The sequence below is a fragment of the Chrysemys picta genome, chromosome 12 (assembly GCF_011386835.1).
Source record: "Chrysemys picta bellii isolate R12L10 chromosome 12, ASM1138683v2, whole genome shotgun sequence".
In the NCBI taxonomy this organism is placed as follows: domain Eukaryota; kingdom Metazoa; phylum Chordata; order Testudines; family Emydidae; genus Chrysemys; species Chrysemys picta.
The window spans coordinates 28,419,109-28,439,660 of record NC_088802.1 but is presented as its reverse complement, the minus strand read 5'-3'; the positions used below and the strand labels follow the sequence as shown (position 1 = coordinate 28,439,660).

The window sequence follows — 20,552 nt, the reverse complement described above, 5'->3', positions numbered from 1 at the left end:
TAATTGGCCTCTCAGAGGTGGTAAGACAACTCCCACCTGTTTATGCTCTCTGTATGTGTGTATATATATCTCCTCAATATATGTTCCATTCTATATGCATCCGAAGAAGTGGGCTGTAGTCCACGAAAGCTTATGCTCTAATAAATTTGTTAGTCTCTAAGGTGCCACAAGTCCTCCTGTTCTTCTTTTTCCCATGAGAGGAGACTCTGCTCTCAGTGTGGCACTGGGGGCATGTATCCAGTGATCTTCTTTCTTGGAGTTGACTGGCGTTTCTTTGGTTTATTTCTTCATATCTTCTCTTAGGGAAGCACCACCTAGAGGCCCTGTCATGTTATTGACTTGAACTGGGACCGTATAGAACATGGTTGCAACCAAAGTCCTGTAGTGGCACCAAATCTTGTATAAAGGGAGTCAAATGAGGTGTCTAAGACAAGGTTATGGTTTGCTGATTATGACTATGCTGTCTATATGTGTGTATGAATTTTGTAGTTGAAGTTATGAATATTGGCTCTGTACTATCTGTATTTCAAAGTTATGGTATGCTTCTGGGAGACATCCCAGACAAGTTGGTGTTAGCTCTGCCTAGCCTGCTTGATGGCCCATTAAGGACCATCAGCTATACAATTGACCCATTGAGAGAAGGCAGATATGCCTTGCAACTCAGAAAAGTATGGAGGGACTGGCCCATGTGACTCCAGACTCCATTTTTCTGTAATTTTCCACAGTAAGAACAAAGAGGGGTTCTTACACCTGGAAAGGACTATAAAAATCTGATGCCTCATCTCCATCTTGTCTTCAATCCTGCTTCTTACCTCTAGAGGGACTTTGCTACAAACTGAAGCTCTGAACAAAGGACTGATGACCCATTCCAGATGGGGATGTACTCCAGAGACTTGATTTGAACCTGCAGTTTATTCTATCACTGCTACAAGCCTGAACCAAGAACTTTGTATGTAATTGATTCCATTTAACCAATTCTAGCTCTCATCTATATCTTTTTCCTTTTATGAATAAACCTTTAGATTTTAGATTCTAAAGGATTGGCAACAGCGTGATTTGTGGGTAAGATTTGATTTGTATATTGACCTGGGTTCTATGGGATCAGGAGAACCTTTTTTTTCTTTTACTGGGGTATTGGTTTTCATAACCATTTGTCCCCATAACGAGTGGCACTGGTGGTGATACTGGGAAACTGGAGTGTCTAAGAGAATTGTTTGTGTGACTTGTGGTTAGCCAGTGGGGTGAGACCAAAGTCCTCTTTGTCTGGCTGGTTTGGTTTGCCTTAGAGGTGGAAAAACACCAGCCTTGGCTGTAACCGCCCTGTTTAAGCAATTTGTCCTGAATTGGCACTCACAGTTAGGTCCTGCCAGAACCGCATTGTTACAGGCCGCAATAAATGATCACAGAACCTATGAGCTGGGCCCTGCACAGCCATTTAGTGAGAGACAGTCCCCACCCCAAGGAGCTCACAATAACAGGAAGCAATGGTTTTCTGCTCTGGCTTGTGTTGGTGAAGGATATGAGTGAGTTTGTGTGTATGTGTGGAGTGACCAAAGAATCTGTTGGTGCCAACTGCCATAGGGCATTGCTGTATATAGGCGTACTGGGATCCCCCTGCGTTCAACAAAAGAATGTCATGTAAGGTCTCTAATAAAAGCCTGTATCACACTGGTCATTATAACCATTGTGAGATGCATGTACAGAAAATATGTGAGGAGGGGCGTGTGTGTGTATATGTATGTGTGTGTGTGTGTGTGTGTGTGTGTGTGTGTGTATGTGTGTGTATATATATATATATATATATACACACACACACACACCCCTCCTCACATATTTTCTGTACATGCATCTCACAATGGTTATAATGACCAGTGTGATACATGATTACTAGGGTAGGAGTCCTTGGTGCTATCAATGCAACACCTATGTGACTGGTGTTGCCATTAGTGATGAAGTTTGAAATGAAGCTGTGCTACAAGCCATGCTTCCTCAAGGGGGACATGAGCTAAGCACTGCAGTGCGGTCAGGACGTGTCTTTCCTTGGAGCTCCAAGGAAAGACATTTCAGTATAACAGGCTTTTAACACTGGCTGCAACAAGATTGGGCCTTACATGCCATCTGACTGCTACAGTGATGACTATGGAAAGGGTAAAGTTCAGGCCAGTACCTGTCAAGGAATCTAAAGAAATCTGGAGTGACCAGTTTGCCACAGGGCAGGTATGGAGATTTCACACTAAGTCTCCTTCCACTGCTTGGTGAATTAGAGGCTACTTAAAAGCTTCTTCCCCACTTCTGTGGAGGAAGAGACGTGAAGGTATGTGTTGACTGTTTCCCATGAATGTGTATAAATCTAGGCTAAGAAAAATATTAAGTCTTACCAGAGCACAGGAGGAATGTTTAAGATTAAATTCTCCCTTAGTCCCCCTCAATGCCTGCAAGCATAAATCTGATGTTGAGAAATAAAGATCCTACCGAAAAGGGATTGTCCACGTCCCTTTCTCTAACTGCTACATCCCCTCCACATATACAACTAGAGCTCTGAGACACAGTGCCACATCAACTGTCGTTCCATTTGTGCTCCCCACTGAAAGCAGCAGAATGGTGTTACCATGCAAAGATCTGAGAAGAGAATGAAGGGTTTAGTTCAAGCCACACTAGCTCTGGTCATTTCCTCCTCTGGGCCCTCTGGAAAATGAAGCCCTTTGACAGCAGAAGTAAAGGTTTCCCCCCTGCCACCAAGCACCAGTACAGAACCACACAGCAGAATTTAACATAAGGGCTGATCTTTAGAATGGTCACTGTTCATGGGCCAATTACCCTTTTAACAAAGAAACCCAAAAAGAAAAACACTAGATGTGGAACTACTATAAACGGACATTGCAGAGCAGGGGAGCCACATGGTTATGTAAGGGAATCTTGATAGAGAACTTCAGTGAATGCTCCAGTTCTTGACAGGCTTGGCTGGAGGTTTTTGGTCTCTAGCACAAGACCACCAGCTGCTGGTGTTGTCTATATCCTAGAGAGAAGCATGTTGTCCTTCTGGCAACTTGTCCAGGGCCCTGAGCTGAGGAGAAGTAGAAGCCTAGAACATAGCTGGGCAGGACAGCCCACTCAGCACAGCAAGATGCTCAGGAAGAGGTCTCCCAACAAGGTGTGATTTTCAGGTTTTAGAGCAGCACACATCTCCCAGTGGACTCTCTTGCTGTACAGAGAAATAGGACTGCAGCTGATACAGGTCGGTTTATATGGACTTGGTGCTATTACAGAAACTTTCTAAAAAAGCAGGAGATTCAGGCTGCACTACAGAAGTAGTGACGGTTGTTTTCCAGATCTTGTTTCTGTCTCCTCGGTGCTCTGACATGGAAGAAAGACAGACTTTCCTAGGTAACTGTGCAGGAGAGTGGGATGGGGAAGCATACCCGAAACCACCCTTTAATCCATTATGAAGACACCAAGAGCATCCTTCCTTGGAGGCAACGATATTCCTAGAATCCCGTGGGAGTGAGCACATTCATATCCCGGGGTTTGAGGTTATGGGACCGTGCCGACTGTTTCTTCCCCTCCATAACAGGAATGTCCATCTTGGATGGTTTGAAGGTAGCTGGGTCCTCTGCCATCCTGGTGGCCTGAGCACGGATCAGCTCCATTGGGGATGGCTTCTGGGCACCCTTATAGGACTGGACGGTAAAGGCCCATGGAGTGCCTCAGCCACACGGTGGTACTTTGTCTCCTCAGCAGTGAGGCCCTTGTGGGGAGTGTATCCAGCATCTCTCAGCCTTGCCTGCTGTTCAAAGCGCTGAATGCTCTCCTGAGTCTGCTTTGTAATGAGAGAATTCATGATGATATGAGTGGCCTTGGCCTTCACAACTGGGACCTTGTTCACACTTTCAGTGGACGATGAGGGGATTATGACAGATGGATACATGCTAGTCTCCCCTTCCTCAACCTTTGAAAGCTCCTGGTACTTGCGCTCTGGGATGACCGGTTGTTTCCACAGGACATTGGAGCACATATCTGAAGGAGGAGGAGTCATCGGTGCTGTATCCTCCAGGGCATCATCATAACTGAATGCCCGATGATGCATTCCAATAGGCAGGGACATCTTTCCTAGAAGCCCTCCAGAGCCATGCTCAATAGCAGGAATATCTGGTTGTCTTGAAGCCATGACTGTTTCTCTATATGGAAATCCAGAACTGATTCCCGTTACCTGGGCTCTCTCGCCTGGCGCTACCAGGCCGGCCGGGGCCGCAGGCCGGACAGCGGCAGGAGGCGAAGGCCGCCCACGGCGGGGCGTGGGGCAGGGCGGCTCGCAGGCTCCATGGCACGGGCCCGGCCGAGTCTCCCCCTCAGCCCCCGCTGAGAGACTGCGATGGGGCTTTTATTAGATACAGGCTTTTATTAGAGACCTTACATGACATTCTTTTGTTGAACGCAGGGGGATCCCAGTATGCCTATATATATATATATATATATATACACACACACACACATACACTAAAAAATATGTTCTCTAGATCTGTAGTTAAAAATAGGTCACTCAAAGGTAACACTTCTTGAGACAAACTCCTTCACATAGGAGTTGGAGATACTTATCTCCATGGGAGGAGGCACTGTACATTCTGTGTCATATAATAGGACTCTATTAGCATTCATTGTCAAATGCTAATGAAGAGTTGTTAGAAACTTCAGAAAGAAGCTAACCGGAAGAGGTAAACAGCCTGAGGTGGAGGGAACCCTACCTTGAGGTGTACTCCAAGCTCTGTTCTGGTATATTGAGGTTGCAAAGAGACACCCTGGCAACCTTCACCTATGAAGTAAACTCACTTGAGTTTGCTTCATGAAATGGGGATCTCAGTCAGGCTTGGCTGAAAGCACTGGGAAGAACTTTGTGTGAGGTGATTGTTCTTTGGACAGGAAGATAACCTGTTAGTTAAAGTTAGAATTTCATGATGTTGTTTTACATGTAACCATTTGTTCCCATCTCTCACACCGATTTTCATTTAAATCTATATTCTTCCTTAAATAAATCTCATTTGTTTTATACTTGAATTCACATGCTGTGTGGAATATAGGAGCGGTGGTTTAAGATAAAAACTGGCAAACTGTGGTAAGCTGTTCCTTTGGGAACAAAGGATCTGTGAATTCTTTGGGTATCAGTGATCAGGGGCTGGCCCACAGAGATATCGCTGATGTGACTGGGGCTTCAGGGGCTGGAGCGCATCTGTTGTCAACCTGCAAGGCAAAGACAGGACTGGTGTATCCCAGAGGACACTCGACCTGGTCTTTACCTCATCTCTAGTTTCCTAACTTATCTTGTCCATTGTTAGTAAATGGTTCTCCCTCCCTGGGCTGTTTTCCTTCTTATCTTAGCTGGCTCAGTCTATCTTTTTAGCCTACTGACCTATTGTCTTATCTTATTTAGCAACAATCGGTTTACTTCCCTAATTCTATCCTCCAAGTAATGGGGCCTCCCTCCATGTGTCAATTACTCATGTCAGGACAGGCCTCTGCTACTCAGACAAGCCTCCCTCATTCTGGAGGCTGGTGATAACAAGGTGACTCACAGCCCTGGATGCCCTGAGAAGCATCATGGGGGCAGGGTGGATTGGCTGAAACTGGTTATACCCCAGATAGTTAAAGTGTAGCAATTCTGCTCAACTCACCATGGGAATAAATTAAGGCTATTCCTTAGGTAGAGTGGATGACCCGTTGCTCCAGATTAATGTGTTGTCATGGGCTATTGTATGATTTATAGCCCTATCCCTCTAGGATGGGGGTGGGGAGAGGAAGGAGCCTCTCTGGGCGGGCTATTCAGATCCCGGGTCTGAAACTACTAACAGCCCTGACCTTAATGAACAAGATCAACACTTGTTTCCTTGCCCCCCTCCCACCCCCCGACGCAGGATTTCCAATTCCCAAACCTGATGTGATCTCCCGACTGGAACGAGGGGAGGAGCTGTGGGTCCCCAATCTCCAGGGCTATGAGAAAAGGGAGATCCTGAGAGAAGCCCACGTAGGTAAGGAAACAGCTAAACTGACTGAGAAACCAATTCTTGTATCTTCATGGCAGACATCACTCATAGGTTTTCATCAAGCTTGTCTGACCTTTCAGCCCCTGCCTTCATCTATATTCAGAGGATGTAGAGGCAGTATGGGTCCCCTCCTCTCTCTCCTCTGGGGAAAAGGTTTGGGAGGATGGGGTGGATTCAGCTCCTGATATTTCAATCTCCCCAGCAGTTGTGTGTGTGTGTGTGTGTGTGTTCCCCCATTTTCTCTTCCTCTTTCTGAGGTTTCTTTCCCCTCCCACTCTACCCCAGCACAGGCAATGACTCCTGTCTGCATTCTCTCTCTGTCTCAGCAGGTAATGCGACACTGAATAAGAATGAGGAGAATCCTCAACAGAAAGTTCCTGAGCAGGTGGATTCACATAGGGCGGTATCAGGGGAAACCAAAGGGGATGTTTCCCAGGATCCTGATCATGTACATGCCTGGGATAGTCAGCACAGGCCAGAGAGGCAAGGTAAATCCACTCACAAGAGAAGGGGGGCCAACCAAATCAAAGATATTGTTCAGCAGAGAGTCCCCACAGGAGAGAGACCCTACATGTGCAGTGACTGTGGGAAAAGCTTCCGGTGGAGATCAGCCCTTATTACTCACCAGAGAATCCACACAGGAGAAAAACCCTACAAGTGCCCTGACTGCAAAAAAAGCTTCAGACAGATCTCACCTTACCTATCATCAGATAATCCACACGGGAGAGAAACCCTATAACTGCCCTGACTGTGGGAAAAGATTCAATCAGAGCTCACACCTTATTAAGCATCAAAGAATCCACACTGGTGAGAAACCCTATAACTGCCCCAACTGCAGGAAAAGCTTCAGTCAGAGCTCACACCTCATTATTCACCAGAGAATCCACACGGGGGAGAAGCCTTTTAAATGCCTGGAATGTGGGAAAAGCTTCAGTGTGAGCTCACACCTTGCCGCACACCAGAGAATCCACAGAGGAGAGAAGCCCTATAAGTGTTGCAACTGTGAGAAAACCTTCAGTCAGAGCTCATACCTCATTATTCACCAGAGAATCCACACAGGGGAAAAACCCTTTAAATGCCCAGAATGTGGGAAAAGCTTCAGTGCAAGTTCAAACCTTGCTGCACATCAGAGAATCCACAAGGGAGAGAAGCCCTATAGGTGCCCCAACTGTGAGAAAAGCTTCAGTCAGAGATCAGCCCTCACTAATCACCAGAGAATCCACACAGGAGAGAAACCCTACCGATGCAATCAGTGTGGGAACAGCTTTAGTCAGAGCTCAAACCTTATTTCGCATCAGAGAATCCACACCGGATACAAACAGTAGAAATGTCCTGGCTAGAGATGGGCCAAAGGAATAACACCTTTGCCGATTCCCCTGAATCTCAGAGGATCAGGCCAGGCTGGAGTGGCCATGCAATGAAGACATGCAACCATGCAACAGTTACTACAGTAAAGAATGAAACCATCTTCCTGGAACTGAGTTGTGCAGACCCAGAGGCTGAGATAAGATTTCCATGTTGTGATGGGATTGGATTATTACTTTTTGAGATGCTCTGAAAGGCCTCTGTTCTGCTCCTACATTCACGTTGGTGCTAGAAACCTAGAACACACTTTATCTTGTATACGGTTGTGATGGAATCCCCAAGGTGCAGCCTGGGACCGTGGGACCGCTGTGCTTCCTTAGGCCACGCTGGGGGCGTTGTCTCTCGCATGCTTTGCTAGTGACCAGCAGCAAATCCCTCCAGGAGCTGTTATCTCTCAGTGCATGTGGAGCCCTACACTGAGCTAGATTGCATGAATGCTCCTAGAGCCACTCATGAATCACACAGAGAAAGGCACCAGCGAAATCCACCCTCCCAGCCTTGTACCTCAGGAATATACCATCTTGCACTGCTCAAGATGAGCGGTGCAAATTTATTAATTAGTTCACCACTTCATCAATGGAAAGTGGATATACACCAGCCTTTGTAAATCTGAGCGAACACCCTTACCCAACACTTCAGGCAAACTCACTGGTAAAGATAAACAGTTAAACACATTTATTGACTACAAAAGATAGATTTTAAGTGATAGGCAAAAAGTCAGAATGGTTACCAAAATAAAATAAAATTTAAGCACCCAGTCTAAACTCTCAACCCTATTAGACTGGGCAACATATAGATTAAGCAGTTTTTCTCACCCTACTGGATATTGCATTACATAGTACACCGGTTTCACCCTTGAAAACTGGGCCAGTCCCTTCTGCTGGAGTCTTCAGTGTCCTTGTTGCTTGCAGCGTAGGTGGGGGAAGGAGAAAGGCCAAGCATGGGGCCCTTGTGTTCTGTTTTATACACTTAGTCCCATGTGCTTGGAGAAAACAAGTCCAGGCATGCCTAGTGGGCATTGCTGAGTCCCCAGTAAAGGTTGAGCACTTCCCCTGGTGTGGCTTTGTGCAAGTGAGTCATTGAATTATAACTTCACTGCTGAACAATGGTTGGTGGTGTCTGTTCAGCACCCACCTGGGCATTGGTTACCTCCCTTGTCATTGTCTCTGGAGAGTTAGTATCTGGGTGCTTTCCAAGCCCACAGCATATTTTAGTGACAACCATACAACACAACTCTCATAACTAAATATTCATTAATGATATACATATTGCGACAGACCCAGACCAGTGGGGTACAGGAGTCTGGTAGAAGGCAAATATACTGGCCACTGGATGAATATTTTGCTGTTCCCTGAGTGACCAGAGCAGGGGCTGCCCTAGAGCAATCAGGGACCTGCTAAAACCAATTAAGACAGGCAAGCTAATTAAGACACCTGGAACCAATTAAGAACACACTAGAATCAATTATGGCAGGCAGGCTAATCAGGACACCTGGTTTAAAAAGGACCTCCCATCAGCTAGTGAGGGGGCGCGCAAGGAGCAGGGAGTGAGAAGCTGCTGGAGGACTGAAGAGTACAAGCAGGATCAGGTTTCGGGAGGAAGATCCTGCAGTGAGGATAAAGAAGGTGCTGGGGGAAGGCCATGGGGAAGTAGCCCAGAGAGTAGCAGCTGTCACACAGCTGATATGGGGACATTGTAGACAGCTGCTGTCCACAGGACCCTGGGCTGGAACCTGGTGTAAAGGGTGGGCCCGGGTTCCCCCCTATCCCACAACTCCTGATCGGACACCAGAGGAGTTGACCTGGTCTGTGAGAAACACCAGAAGGAAAGGTCTAATTTGGAAAGGGATCTGGCCTGTCCCCGACCCACTAGGTGGGACACAGACTGCTGGGATTGTTCTCCCTTTCCCCCATGCTGGCCAGTGATGAGGTTAGTTGAGTGAATGGCAGGTTGGAGCCTCTATCAGAAGCGGCCAAACTGAGGGCTGCTGTGAACCTCTGAGGTGAGCAATTCTGCCAAAAAGCGCAGGACCCACCAAGGCAGAGGAGGAACTTTGTCACACTGGTGTCAGGGGTGGGATCTGGGCGCACCAGGTGGCAGAAGAAGGAGGGTGTTTTAAAAAAAAAAAAAAAAAGAGGGAGAGGGTTTTTTGTTTTTTGTTCAGCACGATGGATGATGTAGTGCAGGCCCTGATACAAGCCACGGCTGCCCAGCAGGAGGTTACCAGTGTCCAGGCAGCCGCCCAACAGGCGGCAGGTACCAGGAAAACAGAACCCTGCGGTCCCAATTTTATGACCTCACCCATCTCGCATGAAAGTGGTTACGAACCGAGTCTCAGAGTCCAGAAGAGATGCTAGAGGTTCTAACTACCGCCAGACCTTCGCACCTGGGTAAGCCAGAACGACCTTTCCACCTACAACGAGGTTGTTGCACTGGTAGAGAGGTAAAGGATGGTGAGGGAACTGATCCGAACAGTGAAGGAAGAGGTACCCCGGGTTAAACTAGTGGCACCGACCCCCATATCTCGGGCAACTGAGCCCCCAGGAAAGCCCAGATGGAAAAAGAGAGGGACTGAAGGCCCACCAGAGGCCACCAAAAGTCAAAGCACTGAGGGTGAAGAGGATTGTGACATTAGACTACCCAAACCGAGAGACCAGGGAATGCCGAGGGCCCCATACGGATGTTACACCTGCGGGGAGTGGGGACACATAGCTGTACAGTGCCCCAATGCTGAGGAGTCTATACAACGTAACCTAGGCAACCGGGAAAATCCATGCTCCCTAATTCATATTGTGGGGGTTGCACTAACCCTACACAAATATACCAGGCCATTGAGGTTAAATGGAGTAGAGACCACAGCACTGATAGATGCGGGGAGCACGATCACGCTCATCTCAGGAAAGCTCATGAAACGTAGTCAGTTACTACAGGCAAAATGTACAGGGGTGACATGCATCCATGGGATGGTTAGTTACTACCCCACCATCCCGGTAAAAATTGAAATCCAAGGGAACGCTAAAGAGGTAGCAGCAGCTGTAGTGCCTAAACTCCCTTACGCGGTGCTCATAGGGAGGTCACTCCCATTGTGTGGGAACACCTAGAGAAGGTGCAAGAGGCCCAACAATCTCAGTACAATTGTCAAGCTAAAGTTCAGCAGTTCCAGCCCGGATACCAAGTAATGGTATTGGTACCCACAACAGAGTAAACTTTTGGCCCAGTGGCAAGGACCCTATGAAATAGTTGAACCCGTTGGGGAGATAAATTACAAGGTGTGACAACCAGGAAGTCGGAAACAAGAGCAAATATATCAGGTCAACCTTCTGAAACCCTGGCATGCACAAGAGGCATGCACAGCTGTCCAAAAAGACTCTGGAAGTGGATAAAGGGAATTTGAACATAGAGATCTTAGTCTCTAGGAATAGAGCAAGAGTCAGGCTAACAAAGTCAGGCTGACACTGACTCTAATAATGCGAGACTTGAAGGCAGGGCCTAGGCGGGTGGAAAGCGAGAAAGCGAATGGGAGCAGACTGTAAGAGATACTGTTTTGACCTTGTGTTAGATAAGAATGGAATGTAGACTGTGGCAGAAATTAATGAGAAAAATGAGATATCAGGAAGAAAAATGTATATACAAAATGCAGCTGTTGCTCATTATTGTATGTAATGAAAGGTATAAAAGCTTGCCTAATTGTTTACCTAATGGAGACCTGTCCATGTGTACTCTCCCGTGCATATTGCAATTGCTCAAAATAAAGCTGCCTCTCGCTTGTTGCTTCAAACTCAGAGTGAGGACTTTGTTTTCCTCCACAATTTGGTGCCATGAGTCGGATGTCAACGCCCGGCTGAGACAGCAACAAACTACTCCGGACTGTTCCCCTGCGAACCCCATGGTGCCATAATAGAGGTAAGAGACCTTTTGCAATCTCTTATGGGGTGTTGCAGGAGGACTGCCCGTGGAGCCGTCTGTCCCTTTGGGGCTCACGCCATCCGAACTTATTGTTTTGCAACAGGACCAGATGCAGAGCGGTTCTGAGGAATTTGTTGCCGCCCTCAAGTAAAGTTAGTCATTGCAGTTCTGAGGAATAGTTTTTGCCACCCTCAAGTAGGTTAGTTATTGTGGTTCAGAGGTCCTCAATAAGGTTAATGCACCGGTGCTGAGGGGTTTTTACTGCCTCAAATAAGGGAAAGGTTGTATTGAGTCTGGACATAATGAATTAAGGTTATTGTTAAATAAGATGTATCGAGATAGGGGGAATGTGTGTGTGTGAATGAATGAATGAATGAATGAATGAAGGGGGGGGGGGTTCTGAGCCACTGACCAGGTCTAAGACTAAGCTGACTCCAGCCGCCCCAGGGCTATCCCATGTGGAAGTTTTGAAAGCAAGGGGGGTCAGCCGAACCTTGTGACCCAGCGGATATGAACTTTTCCTTGTTCATGAGCCACTGACCAGGTCAGGACGTAACCCGCTAGTCAGTGGAACCCATGGCCCAGTGGACCCTTTCCTGGGGATACGAGAGAGTGAGAATTTTCTCTAGTTTATGAGCTGCTGACCTAGCGGACAGGGTGTCCTGTGTGTGTGTGTGTGTAACTCTTCCCTAGTTCATGAGCCGCTAGTGGACAGGGCACTCCCCTGTGTGTCCGGAAAATGGGGGGGGGGGCAGTCTAAGAATTCCTCCATGCCATCAAAGGGCACCCCTGCATATTACATGTTTGTGCACTATGGCCCAAGGACCTGCAGGTATTTAGAGAATTGGAATTTTTACATGCATGATAACACTGCTCTACAGCCAAAATGCTTCTGAAATAAATGTAGTCAAACTTTACTAATTCTAGGTCACTGAGAACGAAAATGATGCTGAAAATTGTTGATTGGCTCTAGTTTTCAAGATATGCTATTGGGTCAGTATATATGATCCTTGACTTGGGAATGGCGGAGGATAAGTGAGTTATAAAGGGAAGGGATCTCCATTTAAACCAGAAATGACTAAAATACATCTTTGACTGGATCTATGAATAAATCTATGACTGGGTTTGGACAGTACTTGCTTTTTAGGCAAAACAATGAATGATGCAATCTGAAGCTGGTATTGTGTCATACATGATATGAATTGCATCAGGTTATTCCTAGAAGTCATGGAAGATGCAATCATAACAAAGCTTACATCACTCTGCTGAACAAATTGCCCTATATCAGCTCTAGAAATCATACAGTGTCGTGCTCTCTTATTTGTCAGTGTTTGATTTTGCAAAGGGACACATTTCTGTTTAGCCAAAGTGAGCAGAGATGCCTCGTACTTGTGTTAACAGTGCAGATAACTTCTGCTATGTTTGTGGTGAAGTGACTTTTGCATCACAAAAGCGCAGTATAACCACTATTTTTAAGAAAGCCTATCACCTTTCTTTTGGCTGCAAAATTGGAGATCAGGACAAGAGGTGGGCCCCACACATATGCTGCAACACTTGTGCAACAAACCTTTGCCAGTGGTTGAACAGGAAAAGGAAATCTATGCCTTTTGCAGTGCCAATGATTTGGAGAGAGCCAACAAATCATACCAGCAATTGTTACTTCTGCATGGTGCCTCCAGTTGGGAAAGGTGTGTCAAAGAAGAAAAAGTGGACTGTGCATTATCCAAACATTCCATCAGCTATACGCCCAGTACCCCATGGAGAAGGACTGCCAGTTCCTGATGCACCAGAATCATTCTCACTTGAGTCAGACGAGGAAGAGGAAGAGGATGAAACTTCTGGTCCTGAACCATCAATGTCACAGGACCCACATTTTCTCCCATCCTCCTCCTCTGAACCACACCTCATAACACAAGGTGAACTGAATGACCTTGTCAGGGAGTTGAAACTACCCAAGAGTAAGGCAGAGCTGTTTGGCTCCAGACTACAGCAGTGGAATCTCCTGGCAGGTGATGTTAGGGTTTCCATGTTCCGTGACCGTCAAAAGGATCTTGTCCCATTCTTCTTCATGGAAGGTGATCTTGTAGCCTGCAACAACATCGATGGTGTGATGGCAGCCCTCAACATCGTTCACGATCCAGATGAGTGGAGACTGTTCATTGATTCATCGAAGACGAGTCTTAAAGCTGTTTTACTGCATAATGGTAATGTTTTGCCATCAATTCTAGGCAGTTATGCAGTCCATATGAAGGAAACCTATGACAACATGAAACAACTTTTGAGGTGCATAAACTATGACCAACATCAGTGGCAGCTTTGTGGCGATTTGAAGGTTGTTGCTCTCTTGCTTGGTCTGCAGACTGGATACACAAAGTACTGCTGTTTTCTCTGCGAATGGGATAGTCGGGCAAGAGATTCCCACTACATCAAGAAAGATTAGCCACTCCGACAGTCATTGGAGTCTGGGAGGAAAAGTGTTCACCATCCACCACTTGTTGAATCAAGGAAGATTTTGTTACCATCCTTACACATCAAGCTGGGTCTGATGAAGATTTTTGCCAAGGCCATTGACAAAACACAAGCAGCTTTCAAGTACCTCTGTGGAAAATTTCCAAGGTTAAGTGATGCTAAGATAAAGGAAGGTGTCTTTGTTGGTCCTCAGATTTGTGAACTTCTTCGAGATGATGCATTTGACCATGCACTGCGTGGCAAGGAAAAGACTGCATGGAAAGCCTTCCAGTTAGTGGCAATAAATTTCTCGGAAACAACAAGGCAGACAACTACAGGTTGTTGCTGGAAAACCTCCTCAAGGCATACAAAAGCCTTGGTTGCAACATGTCACTAAAGATATATTTTTTGCACTCTCATCTAGATTTTTTTTTTCCACCAAACTGCGGAGCAGTGAGCGACGAGCACGGCGAGCGATTTCACCAGGACATTGCAACAATGGAGAAACGCTATCAGGGCAAATGGAGCCCATCAATGCTTGCAGACTATTGCTGGACAGTGACAAGTGATGCTCCATTTAATGAATACAAGAGACAAGCCAAGAAGCGCTGGGTAGACACTGAATAGGACTAAACTATGTACATAATATTTTTTTGCCTTTTTGTTTCATAATAAATTTTATTTATATAACCCTTTTGCTGATTTTTAAACAGGACAGGTGAAATATTATCATGTAAAGCAACCATAAAAACATGAAAAGACCTAGGTTTACAATTTATGATTAAAACTCTACTATCTACACAATATACATAGACATAAAATGTAAAAACTTAAATAGCTTAGAAACAGTAGCCAATCAGTTGTTTTAATTGTCATATTTGAATTCAGCACATCAAAATACATAATAAATAGCACATTTTATCTCTGAAGCAGACGACTTCTCAAAAATTGTAGACCAGTGTAATCCATCCAAACAGTTCCCCCTAGAAGGTACCTTCGATCTAGATAAAATTATATACCTCAGAGGAACACTTACATCACCAAAAGCCTGTGATAAACAGTGGGAGCAATTTGTCTATTGGTGGGAGGAAGCTACAAAGAGACTCCATGAGTCTCGAGTGAGGAGTCTGAAGGACTCCCAGGAAAAGTTTAAAAACTCAAGTACAGGATTTGAAAACAAAATGCAAAGCATCCGGATGCCTGCCTACCCAAACCATTTCATCAACCCCCTGAGCTCCTTTATATCCCCAATTAGTTAAGGCTGAAGGGAGGAGGGAAAGGAACGGGTTAATTTGAAAATTCAGCTTGATCTAGAGATAAAGAGAAAGCTGCTCTGCATTCAAGGTCAAGAATCAAAACAGTCTGCCTTGCTCTGCATGCCCAAAAAAGCACCAAAAAAACCCAGCTGACTGCGAAAAATATAGACAGAGGCAAAACAAAGGCAACACAAGTTTATAGGACTGAGGCCTGGTCTACACTACAAGTTTAGGTTGAATTTAGCAGCGTTAAATCGAATTAAGCCTGGACACGTCCACACAACGAAGCCCTTTTTTTTTTTTTACTTAAAGGGCCCTTTAAACCGGTTTCTTTACTCCACCTCCGACAAGGGGATTAACGCTAAAATCGGCCTTTGCTGGTCGGATTTGGGGTAGTGTGGACGGAATTCGACGTTATTGGCCTCCGGGAGCGATAATTGTGACCACTCTGGACAACACTCTCAACTCAGATGCACTGACCAGGTAGACAGGAAAAGCCCTGCCAACTTTTGAATTTCATTTCCTGTTTGCTCAGCGTGGAGAGCACAGGTGACCATGCAGAGCTCATCAGCACAGGTAACCATGATGGAGTCCCAGGATCGCAAAAGAGCTCCAGCATGGACAGAACGGGAGATACAGGATCTGCTCGCCATATGGGGAGATGAATCAGTGCTAGCTGAACTCCGTAGCCGTAAACGAAATGGCAAAATATTAGAAAAAGTCTCAAAGGCCATGAAGGACAGAGGCCATAACAGGGATGCACAGCAGTGCCACGTGAAAATTAAGGACCTAAGGCAAGCCTACTACAAAGCCAGAGAGGCAAACAGAAGGTCCGGGGCAGAGCCGCAAACATGCCGCTTCTACACGGAGCTGCATGCCATTCTAGGGGGTGCAGCCACCACTACCCCAACCATGTGTTTTGACTCCATCAATGGAGAATCGCGCAACAAGGAAGCGGGTTCGGGGTACGAGGAAGATGATGATGAAGACAATGAAGATAGCTCACAGCAAGGAAGCGGAGAAACCGGTTTCCCCAACAGCCAGGATATGTTTATCACCCTGGACCTGGAACCAGTAACCCCCAAACTCACCCAAGGCATGCTCCGAGACCCTGAGGGTGCACAAGGGACCTCTGGTGAGTGTACCTTTTGTAAATATTACACATGGTTTAAAAGCAAGCGTGTTTAATGATTAATATGCCCTAGCAATCGCGGCCAGTACAGCTACTGGAAAAGTCTGTTAATGTGTATGGGGATGGAGCGGAAATCCTCTAGGGACATCTCCAGAAAGCTCTCCTTCATGTACTCCCAAAGCCTTTGCAAAAGGTTTCTGGGGAGGCTGCCTTATCCCGTCCGCCATGGTAGGACACTTTACCACGCCAGGCCAGTAGCACGTAGTCTGGAATCATTGCATAACAAAGCATAGCAGCGTATAGTCCCGGTGTTTGCTGGCATGCAGACAACATCCATTCCTTATCTCTGTTATCCTCAGGAGAGTGATATCATTCATGGTCATCTGGTTGAAATGGGTTGATTTTATTAAGGGGATATTCAGAGGTGCCCGTTCCTGCTCGGCTGAACAGAAATGTGCCACGCGGTGGGGGGAGGGGTGACGTGATCATCCCAGAGAATTGGGTCTGGGGGGGTAGTTGGGTTTGTGCTGCATGTTAACCTGGAAACCTCAGCCCCTCCTTTTACATTACAAAGCCATTTTAAATGGCCATCCACCGGGTGCTTGGTATGGGAAATGAGGGCACTACTGTTTGAAAACATTCCCACATGTTAAGAAGATTAAAAAAGCCAAAAGACTGTGGCTTACCATGGCTGCCTGCAAGCCAAAATCTGTTGCCTGGCACTGCGTGAGTGATCTCTCACACCAAACTGGCAGGCCCTCAATATAAGAGGAAAAATGCGACCTTGTAACGAAAGCACATGTGCTGTGTAATGTGAACAGCAAAATTTAACGTGAAAGACTGTACCCATTGTTCTCTAAAATGTCTTTTTTGAACCACTTCTCCCTTCTTCTCCACCACCTGCAAATGTTTCTCCTTCACAGAGGCTAGTGAAGATTAGAAGGAGAAAACGGCGGACTCGGGATGATATGTTTGTGACGGGTTGGATCACAGAAACCCCCTTGGGAGCTGCCACCCGATGTGCAAAGACTACCCCTGCTCCTGTTTTCCCTGCCAGCTCAGGACTCCAGCACCCTGTCTTGCTGAGCCAGACACTCCCGTCTGGCTCCAGACACAGATCCAGGGTCTGAATCTCCTGTCCCAAAGCTGCAGGTTACCTAAAAACAGCTTACAGAAGTGCGCTTGTCTTTAGCACTCAGATGCCCAACTCCCAATGGGGTCTAAACCCAGATAAATCCGTTTTACCCTGCATAAAGCTTATGCAGGGCAAACTCAAATTGTTCGCCCTCTATAACACTGATAGAGAGATATGCACAGTTGTTTGCTCCCCCAGGTATTAATACATACTCTGGGTAAATTACTAAATAAAAAGTGATTTTATTAAATACAGACAGTAGGATTTAAGTGGTTCAAAGTAGTAACAGACAGAACAAAGTAAGTCACCAAGCAAAATAAAATAAAATGCGCAAATCTATGCCTAATCAAACTAAATACAGATAATCTCACCCTCAGAGATGTTTCAGTAAGTTTTTCTCAGACTGGACACCTTTCAGGCCTGGGCACAATTCTTTCCCCTGGTACAGCTCTTGTTGCAGCTCAGGTGGTAGCTAGGGGATTCTTCATGATGGCTTCTCCCTACCTCTGTTCTCTTTCCCCCCTTTATATATCTTTTGCATAAGGCGGGAACTCTTTGTCTCTCTGGGTTTCCACCCCCCCTCACTGGAAAAGCACCAGGTTAAAGAGGGATTCCAGTTCAGGTGACATGATCACATGTCACTGCAAGACTTCATTACTCACTTGCCAGCACACACATATACAGGAAGACTCCCAGGTAAATACAGCCATCTGCAGACAATGGGAGTCATCAAGATTCCAAACCATCATTAATGGTCCACACTTTACACAATTACAATAGGCCCTCAGAGTTACATTTTATATTTCTAGTTTTAGATACAAGAGTGGTACATTTATACAAATCAGATGATCACACTCAGTAGATTATAAGCTTTGTAATGATACCTTACAAGAGACCTTTTGCATGAGGCATATCCCAGTTACTTACATTCACTTATTACCGTATTTTCTCTAAAACTATCTCAGTTACATTATATTGACTTATTATCAAGTTTTTATAAAACCATATAGACTGCACAACGTCACAATGTTCTCAGAGCTCCAGATGTCCTCCCACGCTGACAGAGCACAGCAGAATGCGTGGAGGCAGTCAATGTCAGAGTGCAAAAAAGCACAATATGAACGCGAGGAGAGGTGGCGGGCTGAATCGCGAGCTGAAGAGAGCAAGTGGCGGGCTGAAGAGGATAGGTGGTGTCAGCTTGCTGACAGAAGGCAAGAGTCAATGCTCCGGCTGCTGGAGCATCAAACTGATATGCTCCAGCGTACAGTTGAGCTGCAGGAAAGGCAGCAGGAGCACAGACCACCGCTACAGCCCCTGTGTAACCAACAGCCCTCCTCCCAAGTTCCATAGCCTCCTCACCCAGACGCCCAAAAATGCGGTGGGGGGGGCCTCCGGCCACCCAGTCACTCCACCCCAGATGATTGCCCGAGCATCAGAAGGCTGGCCTTCAATAAGAGTTAAAGTTTTAAACTGCAGTGTGTCCTTTTCCTTCCCTCCTCCGCCACCCCTCCCGGGCTACCTTGGCAGTTATCCCCCTAGTTGTGTGATGAATTAATAAAGAATGCATGAATGTGAAGTAACAATGACTTTATTGCCTCTGCAAGCTCTGCTCGTAGAGGGGAGGGTGGTTAGTTTACAGGGAAGTAGAGTGAACCAGGGAGGGGCGGGGGCGGAGGGTTCATCAAGGAGAAACAAACAAGTTTCACACTGTAGCCTGACCAGTCACAAAACTGGTTTTCAAAGCGTCTCTGATGCGCCCCACGCCCTGCTGTACTCTAACCGCCCTGGTGTCTGGCTGTGCGTAATCAGCGGCCAGGCGATTTGCCTCAACCTCCCACCCCGTCATAAATGTCTCCCACTTACTCTCACAGATATTGTGGAGCACACAGCAAGCAGCAATAACAATTGGAATATTGGCTTTGCTGAGGTCTATCTGAGTCAGTAAACTGCACCAGCATGCTTTTAAACGTCCAAATGCACATTCCACCACCGTTTAGTACTTGCTCAGCCAATAGTTGAACTGTCATAACTATAAAGGGAAGGGTAATAGCCCTCCTGTGTACAGTATTATAAAATCCTTCCTGGCCAGAGACTCCAAAATCCTTTTACCTGTAAAGGATTAAGAAGCTCAGGTAACCTGGCTAACACCTGACCCAAAGGACCAATAAGTGGACAAGATACTTTCAAATCTTGGTGGGGGGGGGAAGGCTTTTGTTTGTGCTCTTTGTTTTGGTGGTTGTTCGCTCTTGGGACTGAGAGGGACCAGACATCAATCCAGGTTCTCCAAATCTTTCTGAACAAGTCTCTCATATTTCAAACTTGTAAGTAAACAGCCAGGCAAGGCATGTTTGTTTTTATCTTTGTTTTCTCAATTTGTAAATGTACCTTTTTGCTAGACTGTCTATCTCTGTTTGCTGTAACTTTGAACCTAAGGCTAGAGGGGATTCCTTTGAGCTCTTTAAGTTTGATTACCCTGTAAAGTTAGTTTCCATCCTGATTTTACAGAGATGATTTTTACCTTTTTCTTTAATTTAAAAGCCTTCTTTTTAAGAACCTGATTTTTTTTCCCCTTGTTTTTAGATCCAAGGGGGTTGGATCTTGATCCACCAGGAGTTGGTGGGAGGTAGGAGGGGGGATGGTTAATTTCTCCCTGTTTTAAGATCCAAGGGGTTTGGATCTGTATTCACCAGGGAATTGGTGAAGAGTCTCCCAAGGCTACCCAGGGAAGGGAATTAGCACATTTGGGAGTGGTGGCAGTGGACCAGATCTAAGCTGGTAGTTAAGCATAGAAGTTTTCATGCAGGCCCCCATATTTGTACCCTAAAGTTCAGAATGGGGAAGCAGCCTTGACAATCCTACAGCAATATGCGGACCTTACACAGGCAGGAGATACCACTCACTCCACCTCCCTGGGCCTCTTCCTACTGTGCTTCCTGCAGGTGTAGTTAATAGGACATTTGGAGTCTCCCAGCTCCTCGGCACAGGTAACTCCCTGGGACTCAGACTCCAGATGATCAGCTGTAGGCAACAGGTCTCCAGTCTGGATCTTGGGATCTCCAACTCCCACAGGCAAGGGCTGTAACAGCTCCTGGGATGGAGCCTCCACTAAGCGTCCTTCCACCTTGGCGGTCATCACAGACTGAGCTGGGCTGCTCTCCTTTATACTAGCACAGCAGTTGGAGCATGCTCAGCACGGTCTGAGGGGGTGGGACTCCCTCTGTCCCTAGCATGATATTAACCCTTTCTTGCCTAGTGTGGGATATGCACACTCTGTTACA

General features: G+C 46.3%; 2 pseudogenes; one reads left to right on the top strand and one right to left on the bottom strand.

Moving 5' to 3' along the window:
• The window catches only part of LOC135972101 (zinc finger protein 664-like), a 29,315-nt pseudogene extending 10,469 nt beyond the window's left edge, over positions 1-18,846 (top strand).
• LOC101944179 (putative monooxygenase p33MONOX) lies at positions 2,429-4,369 on the bottom strand (annotated as a pseudogene).
• Positions 18,847-20,552: the final 1,706 nt, after the last annotated feature.